The sequence below is a fragment of the Lactuca sativa genome, chromosome 8, assembly GCF_002870075.4.
Source record: "Lactuca sativa cultivar Salinas chromosome 8, Lsat_Salinas_v11, whole genome shotgun sequence".
Lineage (NCBI taxonomy): Eukaryota > Viridiplantae > Streptophyta > Magnoliopsida > Asterales > Asteraceae > Lactuca > Lactuca sativa.
In genome coordinates this window covers 41,842,734-41,856,619 of record NC_056630.2, presented here as the reverse complement: position 1 = coordinate 41,856,619, position 13,886 = coordinate 41,842,734, and positions in this window count along the sequence as shown.

The window sequence follows — 13,886 nt, the reverse complement described above, 5'->3', positions numbered from 1 at the left end:
CTTTTGTAAATAATTCCAATGATCTACCAAAACTCATAAGCATGGACAATCCATATCAACAATTTCAAGAATTACATCAACATAAATAAAGCTTGAAATTTTGATTTTAACCTTGAAATTGGTTTACTATAATCATTACCACTTTAAAAACAAGTTATATAAGTCCAAAACAGCTTAAGGTAATGATTCTAGACCAATTCATGCTTTAATACTCGAAGATATGCTGTTAGGGGGTCCAAATCGTCGAGTGCATGAACCAACTCGGCGAGTTGGATAAGTTTGCAGTTGGACTCGTCGAGTCCCCTACTCAGACATCACAAATCTTCGATTTTTCAGCAATTTAAGCAAGTATAACAAGAAAACAAGCCTAAGCTCTGATACCACTGTTGTGTTTTGAGCATTCTAACACTCTTATGGTGTACATGCAACCCTATAAACCTTGGATCTATGTCTTCTTTATTATAAATGCAAATATTAAATATTCCAAGGTTTCATCCTAACTAGCATATTATGAAGCATCTATACTACAAAGTTCTAGTTAGATGACATACCTTTTCTTGTAGCTTGATGTATTCAAGCTTTAAGAGCTTAGCCCTAATAGTGTGGAAGCCTCAAGTGGAATCACAAATCATCAAAACACCTTGGAAGAACTTGAGAGAATATGTATGCACAATAAAATCGGCCCACTCTTATGTCTTCTCACACTAGTGTCATTTCTTGTGCCAAAGACCTCTTTATATAGTATGGAGGATTAGGGTTACATTCATGTAAACCCTAATACCCATAACCTTTCATTTTATAGGATCCATGGGTTAAAACTCCATGAACTATCCATGTTAGATTAGCCCAACCTAAATGAACTTGGCCCATTCCATATATATATATATATATATATATATATATATATATATATATATATATATATATATATATATATATATATATATATATATATAAGATTCCATATTTAATTGGTTCCTTTCGATCACTTAATTAATTCTAAATCAATTCTTGATCAATACTAATTAAATAATATGATTCCATATTAATATATTAGAACTTATAATATATTAATATAAATCATAAATATACTATCTCAAAAGACAATCCATATAAAGACAAAACTGTAAATTTGGTCCTTGTGGTTTGCAAAAACCTTTGGATGGGGTCCAAAAAGTTTTCAGCTTGCACCGAAGGTCCAAAATCAAAGTTTTTCATTGTTTTTGGTCCAAAAAAACTTGAAAAGTCGGTTTTACCCTTTTTCATTTCATTTTCTATTTTCTTTATTTATTTTGGTATTTAAATAATTAAAAAAAATAAAACATAATCTCTCTCTCTCTCTCTCTCTCTCTCTCTCTCCTTTTACCCTTATTTGTCGGACACTATTGTTCTTTACCTTCTTCATTCTACCGTCACTGCCCTTCCTCCAAGAGAAACACCGAATTTCACCATAGTCTTATACCATCAACATCCTGTAAGCAAATATCGGTCTTCTTACTATCGTTCTTCAGCTTCTTAGAATCATTAGCTCTTAGATCGGATTTAACGGTTTAGGGTTTTATGCTCCCTCAATTTGGTCACTGAGATTGATGAAGCATGAATGACACATGTGTGGATCATCGATTTGCAGGTTACAATAGAAGAGGTAGATGAAGGTTTCTCATCCTCCAGTATATCTTATGGACCACCCTTCCCTTTCTCTTCGTACCCCACAAACATATTTCACACACAAACACTAGTTTATGGGTTTTTTTTTTCAGATTTGTGATTGTATACAAAACCCAGTTTCAAATTTCAATTAGAAGCTCAAATTTCATACACATACACACTAGTTTCGTGCTTTATCGTCTGGGTTTCTCAACCAAGTTTTCACCGTATTTCAGCGTCATAGAGGAGGCTGAGAAAGGGTCAATGGTGGTTGCATTGGGGTTATTGACGGAGAGATGGTGGAGATGGAGTTTCCATTCACAATCGCAGACCTTGTGAAGGATCAATCGAAGGAATCTTGATTGATGGGTGGTTTTGAATTGTCGATTTGGATGAAATCAATGCTTCAACCCCTACCAGATCGGAACGACACAACCACCAAGTTTCTTCGAGTCACCATCATTGTGCTCTAAAATTGTGTTCATCTTTTATCCTCACAATAAAATCGGAGCAAAAACCGTTCCACAGCCCCATTCACCGACCTTCGCCACCACTCATCGATTCCGCCATTACAATAAAATTTGGTCCCTGTGTTCATCTTTGCGTTGGAATGTGAATATGTGTGTTAGTGTGTTTGGCTTCATTTTGGATTTTGTTCATCAATTTGGGGAAATCTTAAGAAGATGAAGAAGTTCATGAGATTTGAGAAGACGAACGGAGAGAGAGAGAGAGAGAACGGTGAGTTGGGTGGGTTTTTTTTTCTTTTTTCTTTATTTTTAATTAAAATAGTATTAGAATAATTATAAAAAATACAAAAAAGAAAATAAAAGGGCATAATCGTCTTTTCAAAAAATTTTGGACCAAAATCACATAAATGTTTTGATTTTGGACCTTCCATGCAAGCTCGAAACTTTTTGGACCCTATCCAAAGATTTTTTAATACCACAGGGACTAAATCTGTAGTTTTTGTCCCATATAAATTGTGTCGGTGAAGTGCAACCCAAATGGACCATGCCGGGTCGGGTCAAGTACATACCAAATATAGTTATGGACTTAGACATTAATCCAATAGTCTCCCACTTGGATAAGTGTAAAACTAATATTGAGTATGACTTCAAAACCTAACTGGCAATCGTGGCTCTTAAAGCCATTGTCGAACTTTGACCTTGTCAACGAACTCTAACCTTTGTCAATGACTTTTCCATTAGACAAGGGATCATATATTCCTCCATTCTATATATCATATGGACCGAGACATGGATTATAATCATTTTGTCAGTCCATTTGTTGTTTCCCGATTTCCGATTTATGATGACTGACTGTTTGAACAAATCAAATTAGTCCTGGCTTGGCCAAGCACTCACATGTGTCATCGTTGTCACACCCCAAAACCAAGAACGGCGGAAACGTTCTGGGGCGGAGGACGTCATGTACATTATCACAACAATGAAAAGTAGTAAACAAGCAACAACATCATCCATTGCATTAATAATAGAATTATTATACAAGTATGTTCTATCAAATTTTGATAAACACTAAAGCTTAAATCAAAATGAAAGATGAGTCTTGAACAAGCTCCATCTTCTTTTCTCCTTGCATCGGTACCCGTCTATGATGACCTGAGGATACAAGTAATTTTGAAAGCAATTATCAACTTTGAAGCTGGTGAGATCATAAGTATTTTAGTGTCTTAATTTGTATGTAAGTATTTGTATGTAAGAATTTGTATATGAACTGTAAGTATGAAAATGTTTGTAAAACAACTGTAAACGTTTGAAAAACCTAGAAATCCCTATGATTCCTACTTTATATAAAGGTGTCTTCTACCAAGAGTTAACTGTTCTCAATGTAGTCTTCTACCAAGACTTAACTGTTCTCAATGTAGTCTTCTACCAAGACTTAACTGTTCTATATGTTCGTTTCTTGTAAAAGTGTGTAATTTTCCCAAGTGTAACTATCATTATCAAAATATAGTTTTTACATTTATACTTTAAGTGAAAACATCACTAAATATATGTACAGGGAAAATTAATGTAGTACTAAAACGTAGCGCTATAAGAACTACTGTTGTACTAACTACCTTAAACCGGATTTATATTAAGGCATCATGTGATTAATTGCACCATACTATCGACTGGTAACAACGACATACGAATGGTCGTAATAACGGAATGACGTTTGGCACCCGCAGACCTGCAGGTCCGGCTGTAGCTAGCAGCAAGGTGTAGGATAGTCAATCCAGTATAGATCTATACGCAAACGCACGCTCTCCCTCCAAGAGAATTCTGGCTACAACTCGGGCCATGACATTTAAGGCATGCTCCGATACAGTGGATCACAATTTTTAACGTATTCATGTATATGTAATGTAATGAACTGTTCTAGCTGTAATGTACGTGCTCTCTACCTAGCAAGTATAGTAATGTAATCGTTCTAGTATCGTTGTATATGTTCTCTTTATAGTATAGTTGTATATGTTCTTCTCTAGTATAGTTGTATATGTTCTTCTAGTAGTAAGTATTGACTCATGAATGAACTGACTCATAGTATGATATCGCATTCTAGTAATAGTTCTAGTATCTTCCTAAACCACCCATATGGTAGTTTACTAGCAATCTAACTGGTACATATGGACAAGGATGTATACCCTTGCTACCCAAGGGCATGGGATGAACTGGAAGGGCCTTTATGACTATATATGTACATATGTTATATAACTAATATTTAAACAATTTTCGGACGAGTACCCGATATCCCACCAGACCACATCTCAAGCGCGAAAAGGAAATAGGGTGGATAGCCTTGCTAAGTCTTTTAAACATTTCTTATATAACTATACATATCGAGGCATGCAATTTATAATATAAAGGCATAAATAAGTTTTGTAAAACATTTGAACATAAATATTATCTTAAGAAAAGATCGACTTGATGTCAATCTATAAAACAGTTTGAAGGCATGGGTTTGATAAAACAGTTTAGTATAAAGAAACATTTGTTTGAAACACAATTGTAAATAAGTTTGAAATCTGATATACAGAGTAAAGTGTACAGTGTAATAAGGAGTTTAAAACATATAAAATGTTTATAAAAATCATTTGTAGGAAACTGTTTGGTAAAACGGCTAATGAGTAGCCAAATCATTTGAATGTTGTATATTAATCACATGTGATTGATATAATAACTAGCATAATTCTACTTATTAATCACATGTGATTGATATAATAACTAGCATGATTCTACTTGTATCCCCCCATAAAACATTTAAAAACAGTTTAAATCATTGATTAAGGGGTATGAACTCACCTGCAGTAAGTGACTGGAATTGAACGGACTGTTATCGTAAGGAAGGATCGGGCAAGTGCTCGGTGTCAAATGAAGACTTTAGACACACACAATGATCCTAATTACATATGTAGACATATGTATATAAATAATTAGTGATTAAAACACTAATTATACAAGTATAAACATTTAAACGCGAGGAAAAAACTTTTGGTCAAGTGCTAGGAGGCTAATGGGTTGCAACAAAGAAGTGCAATGCCTCTAATGGAAGTTTATGGTAAAATGACCATATGTCTTGGAGTTTACGGCCCAGGGGAGTAAACTCCTGGCCGTAAACTCTCAACAAAGCCCCTAAATGAAGTCTAACAATTATACAACTCATGTGGTGAATTGTTTCAAGGCTAAATCAAGTGTTTGGGTGTCATATTAACTCCTTTAATGAGTTTACGGCCCAGGGACCATATACCCTTGGAGTTTACGGCCGTAAACTCCCTTGGGAGGGTGTTTATGGTGTTTTCAAGTCTCTAAATTAACTAGGAACTAAACTAGGCTTTTGTACTTGGCTTTAGAAGAGTTTATGGCACCATTTGGCACCATTTTATGGAGTTCATGGCCCTAGAACCTTTTGGGCTGTAAAATCCCTTACTCTTGGTGTTTTAAGTGTGTTAGCTAGTCCAAAACTCATTTAGGTACATGCCCAAATTAGTCTCTTGGCTTAAGGAAGGTTTTAAGGGCATTTTGGCACTTAAACATGGAGTTCACGGCCCAAGAACACCCTTGGCCGTGAACTCACTTTTCATCATTGATTTTAATTGCTTTTGGGGTCCTAAACATGCAATGGTGGGTTCTAGTTCGAGTTCTAAAGCTTTGAGGGTCATTGGAACCCTTTAGGACCTTAAAATGGAGTTTACTCCCCAAGTGTTCTTGGGCGGTAAACTCCCAAATCTTGGGGTCTTAATCCAATTTTGATGTTTTCTAGTCATATACACACTAGCATACAAGTCTAAGGTAGTCACAAATCACGGGGAAAGGACTAGGTAACATTTAAGCCACTTATCGGAGTTTACTCTCCAAGAACGTTCTTGGGCGGTAAACTCCTGAATCTCACAGATTTGATATGTAAATGGTGTTTCTAAACACAATCTAAGCTATATAACATAACTAGATCGAAGTACTCACAATTTGGGATAAAAACCCGAAGATCCATGAGAGAGAATTTTGACTTTTCTCTAAATGGAATCCAACAAATGAACCAATTTGGTTCAGAATTCTATTTATAGTCCGGAGATATTTTGGCAGAAAATATTTTTATTTCTGGAACGAACTCTAATGTCCTAGAGTATTGGAATAACAGTGTTGCACAAAACCCTAGTGCATCCACTCTCCTAATATCTCCTTAAGTGTAAAATCCTGAAAACTGCCAAACTTATACTCGAAATCTGAGTTTTCACTGTAACTGTTCTACTTCTATTGGCTTGATATGGATTGTTCAGAATGGAAATTTCGGGTTGTCACATCATCCCCCTGTTGAAAGGAATTTCATCCCGAAATTAGAATTTAGGAAAGGAAGTACGCACGAATGATCGAGTCGTGAGGAGGAAACTTCCTAATCGATTAGTTCTAGCGCACTTAAGTGAAATCGGGTTCTTGGTTGGAATCCCAACGAACCTTCACTATCGGGCGATGGCGCTGCTTCGTCCGCTTGACCTCTCGGTCGAGGGTCACTACGGTTCTAATACGAAGGCGAGGATCTCGACGAGTGGACTTACAAGAGTCCTAACGGAAAGGTATGGTTTCACGATCGAGACGCGAAGAGTAGAATTTACGTTACTGAGTTCGCGGAGTAGGTCTAGTTTGTGCGAGGCACAGGACTGATTCTGATCAGAATCTCGGGGGTCCTAACTATATTGGATTTAGCTTTCCACGCGATATGAAGCGTATTAAGCCATTCCCAGAGTGAGTTAACCTAAAGAGCTTGGTCACTCACTTGGAATTCCAAAGGTCCTTTTCTTGCTTAACTTCCCAGTCAAAGGCCACCCCTTGCAGGGTCATAGTCGTACGGGTTTCTGTAATTTTTCGAGGAGTTCTGAATGAACTAAGACGATAGGTCGGTAACACCTAGAATTTGGCGAAAGACTGTCGGCGTCTCTGGTGTCAATAAATGCTCAACGGTTTTGACAAATTGAAAGAGTACTAAAAATTTCCCACATTACTAACAGTGTGCCATAGAAATTTGACTCTTCAATTTCAAAACTCGTGCCTAGAGAAGTTTGCTAAAAGTTCCTATGAAGGTAATGTTTCCATGGGTTTTCTTCTTACTACGAGGGTAGATAAGTAAGTCATTACGTGGAGAAATGACGAACTGATCCAAGTAAGAAAGACGTAACCCTATTCATTTAGCTCATGAAAACTATGGGCGTATTGGTCCTATCCGAAAGGTATCACTACGGACTCGAAGTGTCCGCATCGAGTTCAGGAGATAGTCTTCCGGACATCTTTCCCTAATACTCGAACTGGTGATATTCGGATCTCAGATCCATTCCTGGAAGCAGTTTCTTTCCTTGCGTTTGCTCAACCATTTCATCTACGTGAGGCAGAGATAACGATTTCTAATGAAAATCTTGACGGATTCCTCGATATCCGAGGCACATACGATGCAATCCGTCGATCTCTGGGAGAATAAGACCGGGGTTTCTCCAGGGTGAGAAGCCTAGTCTTCTTATTCTATCGTTGTGCAGTTCGTTAAGTTATTGGTACTATTCCGGTATCTCCGTGGGTGTTTAGACTATAGGGTGATCTGTTTACAAGAGTCGTATTGGGTTCTAAGTTTGTTCACATGACAATGCGATTACTCGTAGGCTTAGGCAGTTCTCCTTCCTGAAGTTCATATTAGAATTCATACATGTTTCCACAATCACAATCTCGTGTATACGAGTCGTATATAATTAAGATTGAAAAGGTAGTCAAATAACTGATTCTTCCTTAAGCTCACATCCCATCGGGGAAAAGAAGTTAAAGTGGAATCATCAATTTTAAACCTGTAGAAGCTTGATTATATATCACTCTTATGTATTCTTTCCTCAGTGATAGATCAATCGCATGAATCCTTGGATTAAACTTGACGTACTGCACGAGTGGTACTTCGGGGATTTCTTCGGAAAGAAAATAACTAAGAGGTACTCCTGGCATGAGTACTTCGGTGTTCTGATATGACGGCTTCGCTGGAAAAGTGATCTAGAAGAAAGAGATGTACGCATAAAGCTGTTTTTGTGAGGATCAACTTGAATCCAGTTGTATGATAATGTCGGAATCATACTGAAACTTAAAGACATTAGATTTGAACATAAGACGTTTTACAGACAAAACACAACCGTGCAACCATCAACAGAGTTACAATACTTTAGATTTACCTCAAGACTATTGCTGCGAATAAGATATACTACAAAAGACAAGTATACGCAGCACGAGAATCCCTATACAGACAGGATCTCGCTAAGGTAAGACTCTAGTTGCATTAGTTCTGGATAGTTTATAAGTCTGCTACAACGAAACGCCTTAATTACATTAACTTGGGTTCCGGAGCAGGTTCTCCCGTAGATGTGATCCTGAGAATCCTCCCATCTGCGCCGGAGTTCTTTGCTATAGGGCAATCCTTCTTGACGTGCCCTATCTCACCGCATTGGTGGCATGACTGGCTAGTACTAGCTTTGGTGACGGGATTGCGGTGTTTAGCCAATGTTATGTGGACACGAGTGCCTTCCTCGTTACTCCACTTTGAAAATTGCTTCCTAAAGCGTTCGGCGTTATAACTACTCTCGTGTGTAGGGTTAGTCCCGATGAAAGGGACTTGAGTGATGGGTCGTGCCGGTGCTCCACAGCTACCAGCATGGTGCCCTTTTTTTAGGCAATTGCAACATTGCATCTCATGACAAGCCCCATGATGATGGAAACTACACTTATCACACTTCGGAAGTTTTCCCTCGTATGGCCTGCTTGGTACTGGGATTACAGGGGTTTCCACTTGTTGCTGTTGCATAGCAAGTTTTTGGGATTTCTTGCGTTCTTTCTGGGCTTGACGCTTTCGTTTCTTGTTCTCTGTCTTTCGGCTTTGCGAGCCAGTGACTATTACTTTTTGTTGGTTTCCCGGTTTGGTACTACCATCTAAACTCTCGACTCCTTTTTCAGTCTTGTTTGTGTTGCCTGAGTTGATGTGTGTAAGGAAAGTTGTCACAGCAGCTGCTACTGCAGCTTGTAATGTAGCGGTGTCGATATGGAGGATGGGGGTTTCGTTGCTCGGCTGATTGTTTCCTGATGACGACATGATTCTGTAACCCGAAAGATAAGGATTTGTGAGCGATTCTGGTTGACCCTAGATGTACTTAGATTGTTCATGTAAAGAGTACGACTATTTTCTCGAAAGTTTGACCTACATCCCTATGATGCAGTCCTAGTACGGAATGGAAGTATGTTCGCGAAGGTTTGACCAACATCCCTATGACGCAGTCCTAGTAATGAGTAGAAGTAAGCTCGTAGAATGGTCTCAAAACGTTTGTTGTGCAAGCCGATGTATCGTGGGTTGGTGAATAACAAGATCCAACCACTGAAAGAGACTTGGAAATGTCTCCGGATCTAACTTGCTATAGTCCAATGACTTGACTAAAGCAGGTTTCAGATAGACCCCAATGAAAGTATGATAAGAGTACTTGAATAAAGAATGACACCGAATTTAGCCGGCTGTCAATATCTTTGATATTCACGACGTAAAGATTCAGGAAAAATGACCTTGTAAAGGGCTTACATCATATCCCGAGAAGATAGTTCTTGACAGCATAAGGACCTAACCTAAAGTACTTATAGTACAAGGTAATTTCATAGAAAATGCCACATCGGGCAAAGACAGAAAAACGATTCCTTTTAATAAGGAAAATAAAGTAAAGCGTCTACTACTGGCGACGGTCATCCCTCTGGTGAACTCTCAGTTCAGCCAGTTGACGTTCTACATCAAGTAGGTGTCTTTCGTACACCCTCTGGTGTACTCGGAGCTTTATGACTTCGGCTCGTGATTCAGCTAGTGCTTGCAGCAGGGTTTCATGGTTTCTCTCTGATCTCTCGTGAGCATCTTCTAGACGAATGGTGTGGAGGGTATGCATTCTCGCATTGGAGACAACTTCGGTAATCTGATGTAGGGCTGTCCTGCCTTGAATCTCATTTCGGGTCACTCTGCGGACCTAGATTGGCAAGACTCTATCTGCTGAGCCCCCATTGCTCAAGTTGCAAAAGCTTCGGTCGCCATTAAATGGCATGGGCTGATCTTGTCCTTGGCTCCATGTTTCCAAGCATTCCACTCACTCAGGGTCGGGCCATGAAAAGCCGGACGAGGGTTAGGAATTGGAAAGGGAGCTTCTAAGGGTAGGTTCTCAACCTCTGGTTTGGAGTTAGCATCATACGAAAGCTCTTCATCATGGTGATCATTCAAGGGGATAGGATGATCATTCTCTGGTTCTTCTCCAAACCTACCAGCTATGACTTCGTTCGGAAGATACTGGTTGCCGTGGGGATGGAGTTCAGCTATGTTTTCTATGCGAGAATTTAGGGTAAGAGAATTATTAGACGAACTATCTAGATAATTATTTAGAAAACCTTCATTAGTTACATCGCTATTTGTGAAGTGCATACCAGCTATGTGTAATCTAAACAGGATAGGCCTTCGAATAAGTGACCTTAACTCCATATTCACACAGAATAGGGGTGAAGTAAAATTTTCACAGATTCTAAGTCTATAACATCCTAATTACATATAGCCTCAGTATATCCACATAGCAATTATCAACTTAGTATTGAAGATCCCGTTTTAGTTCTCAAGTATAAAGTACTTATAGTAACACCAAATACTCCTATAGTATTTTAATTTTAATGTTATGTTCTATTGTTCTCATTGTGGTAGGGTTGGTAAGATTTTAGCATTGTTGCAACCACACAATTAAACTTAGGCACATGCTAGTCAACCCTCGGATAATATAGGTGATCAGGCTATATCTTCCCAGTTTTGACCATATGTCTCTAAGCCCACTTGTGTTTCCCAACAATCGTAATTCTTTTGTACTGTCCTAGTGACACTGATTTTAGTATGAATGCAGGCACGTATACTTTATTAAATATTTTATTATTTAAAGTATAAACTCTTGGTCAGAGTATTTTTAATCCCTTATGTATTTATAGTTAGTATATCTTTTATGGGTTGATATACTTAATTCACTATAAACAATGCTCTGATATCAATCTGTCACACCCCAAAACCAAGAACGGCGGAAACGTTCTGGGGCGGAGGACGTCATGTACAGTATCACAACAACGAAAAGTAGTAACAAGCAACAACATCATCCAATGCATTAATAATAGAATTATAATACAAGTATGTTCTATCAAATTTTGATAAACACTAAAGCATAAATCAAAATGAAAGATGAGTCTTGAACAAGCTCCATCTTCCTTTCTCCTTGCATCGGTACCTGTCTATGATGACCTGAGGATACAAGTAATTTTGAAAGCGAGTATCAGCTTTGAAGCTGGTGAGATCATAAGTATTTTAGTGTCTTAATTTGTATGTAAGTATTGTTGGATAAGGTGTCTAAGTCCATAACTTATTTGGTATATACTTGACCCGACCCGGCATGGTCCATTTGGGTTGCACTTCACCCGAACTATTTATGGATAATTTTATGAGAGTTATACACATATGTTTATTAATATATTATAAGTTATAATATATTAATATGAAGTCATGTTATTTAATTAGTCTTAGTCTTAAATTAATTATGAATTAATTTAGAGATTAAAAGGGAGACTAATTAGATTATGGGCTATTGGTTTTATATGGTGTGGGCTAACACTCATTTGTTAATGGGCTAGGCTTATATGGAAGTCCATGGATGATCCATGGAGCTTTTAACCCATGGATCCTTGGAAAAGGAAAGGTCATGGGTTATTAGGGTTCACCCTAACCATGTACACTATATAAGCATGCTTATGTTGCATGAAATAGCCACTAGTGTGTGTGCTTGTGTGTGGCCGAAAATTACAAGTGTGTGTACACTCTCTAAAGGTTTCCAAGTGTTTGTGGTGATTTGTGATTTCCATTTGAGGCATTCACACTATTGTTGCTTGGCTCTCAAACTCCAAGGAATCAATCTCATCAAAAGGTATGTAATCTCATCTAACTCTTTTATGTTTAAAAGTTCCCCATGCCATGTTAGATAAGTTATGAACCTTGGAAAAATTATTATTTTGCATGTATTAGACAAACATAGATCCAAGGTTTATTAGGGTTGCATGCACACTTAGGAAGTGTTAGATTGCTCAAAACCCAACAGTGGTATCAGAGCCTAGGCTTGCTTGTTTGATACTTAATGCAAAATAGTGAAAAAAGTTGAAATTGTTTCTGTTTGGCTGATGGACTCGCCGAGTCCATGGGGGGACTCGCCGAGTTCAAGGCAAAACTCATCCTACTCGCCGAGTAGGTTCGTGCACTCGGCGAGTAGAATGATCAGAATGCAGAATTTTGACTTTTGCTGCTGGAAATGGACTAGAAACATTACCCTAACCTGTTTTGGTGTTTTAAAACTTGTTTTAGTTGGTGTAATGGTTGTTCTAATCCATTTACAATGGCATATATCAAAATTCCATGATTTTTATATGTTCATATAATTCTTGAAATTTTTATGATCATGTTCATGTTCTTATGAATTTAGAAGATGATAGGAATTATTTGCTGAATTGTTTAGAATTAATTCTTGATCATTTATGTGTTTTAATGGAGTCCATAATTTGTCCTCAAGTTATGGATATCCAAAGGTCACTTTTCTTTAACACACATTTAAACACATAAGTTACATGAAAATGAAGAGTCTTCATTTTTATGAACCTTTAATTCATAAGTTATGAAATGAAAAGTTTTGGATAGTTACAAAACTTGCCCTCAAGTTTTGGAATTTGTAAAGTTTCACACACTTTAATAAACTTTAATTCCAACCCTTAGAGTTTGAATAGTTAAAATTCAACCCTTATACTATTTATAACATTAATGGTTAATTATTATATATATGTATAAGAATAAGTCGTTCTACCGTTAGTAGGCCTCATTCACGAAGCCGGTCTATAAGGGGGGTATAAGGTTGTTGCCTATAAAATGGCAGCTTAATGGGTGTCCACTCTCAGCCACTGCTTCCTTGATCGGTGGAGGGTCGTTAGCCGAACGGGTAGGACAATGACTTTAAATCCTCATTAAAAGTATAATGATTATTATAAAGTAATTAAACATTTTTTTTAATTCCCAATCTTAGTTACTTTAGGAAAATGTGAACATGGTGCTAGTCCATGGAATTCACACTTTGTACCTTACCAAGTCGTTGGTGGAGCGTGTGTGGTTAACCGGCACACTAACTTGGACTAGTAAGGATCACGAAGGGTGACTTAATGTTTGTCATAGATCAATGGAGCGTGTGTGGTTAACCGGCACATTGATTAGGTGATAATATTAAGGGCACCAAGTGAATTAGCATGGTTATTCACACCTTGTTTTGTGATCCTCGGCATCCCAGTCACAAAACTTGAAGGGAACAATCAAGATTGAAACATGCCATTGAAAAGTTCAATGAATCTCAAAAGAATCTAGGAATTTCAAATCCAATTAAAACCTAATAATTCATTTTGTTTTTCATGGTGGAAATTGGTGAATCGTCATTCACCTACCTTTCAAATATATTATTACTTAGATTACGGCATCCCTCTTCTAAGTATAATATATTGTGATTGGATCCTAGCCTTAATATTACATTTGGGTGTCTTATTAAGGATTCTATATATCTAATCTAAACTTGCTTTCTTCTTTTAGATGTCTTCCAACACTAATGCTTCGGGCTCTAACCCAACTGGTTCTTTCTCTCTCATGAATCTTTG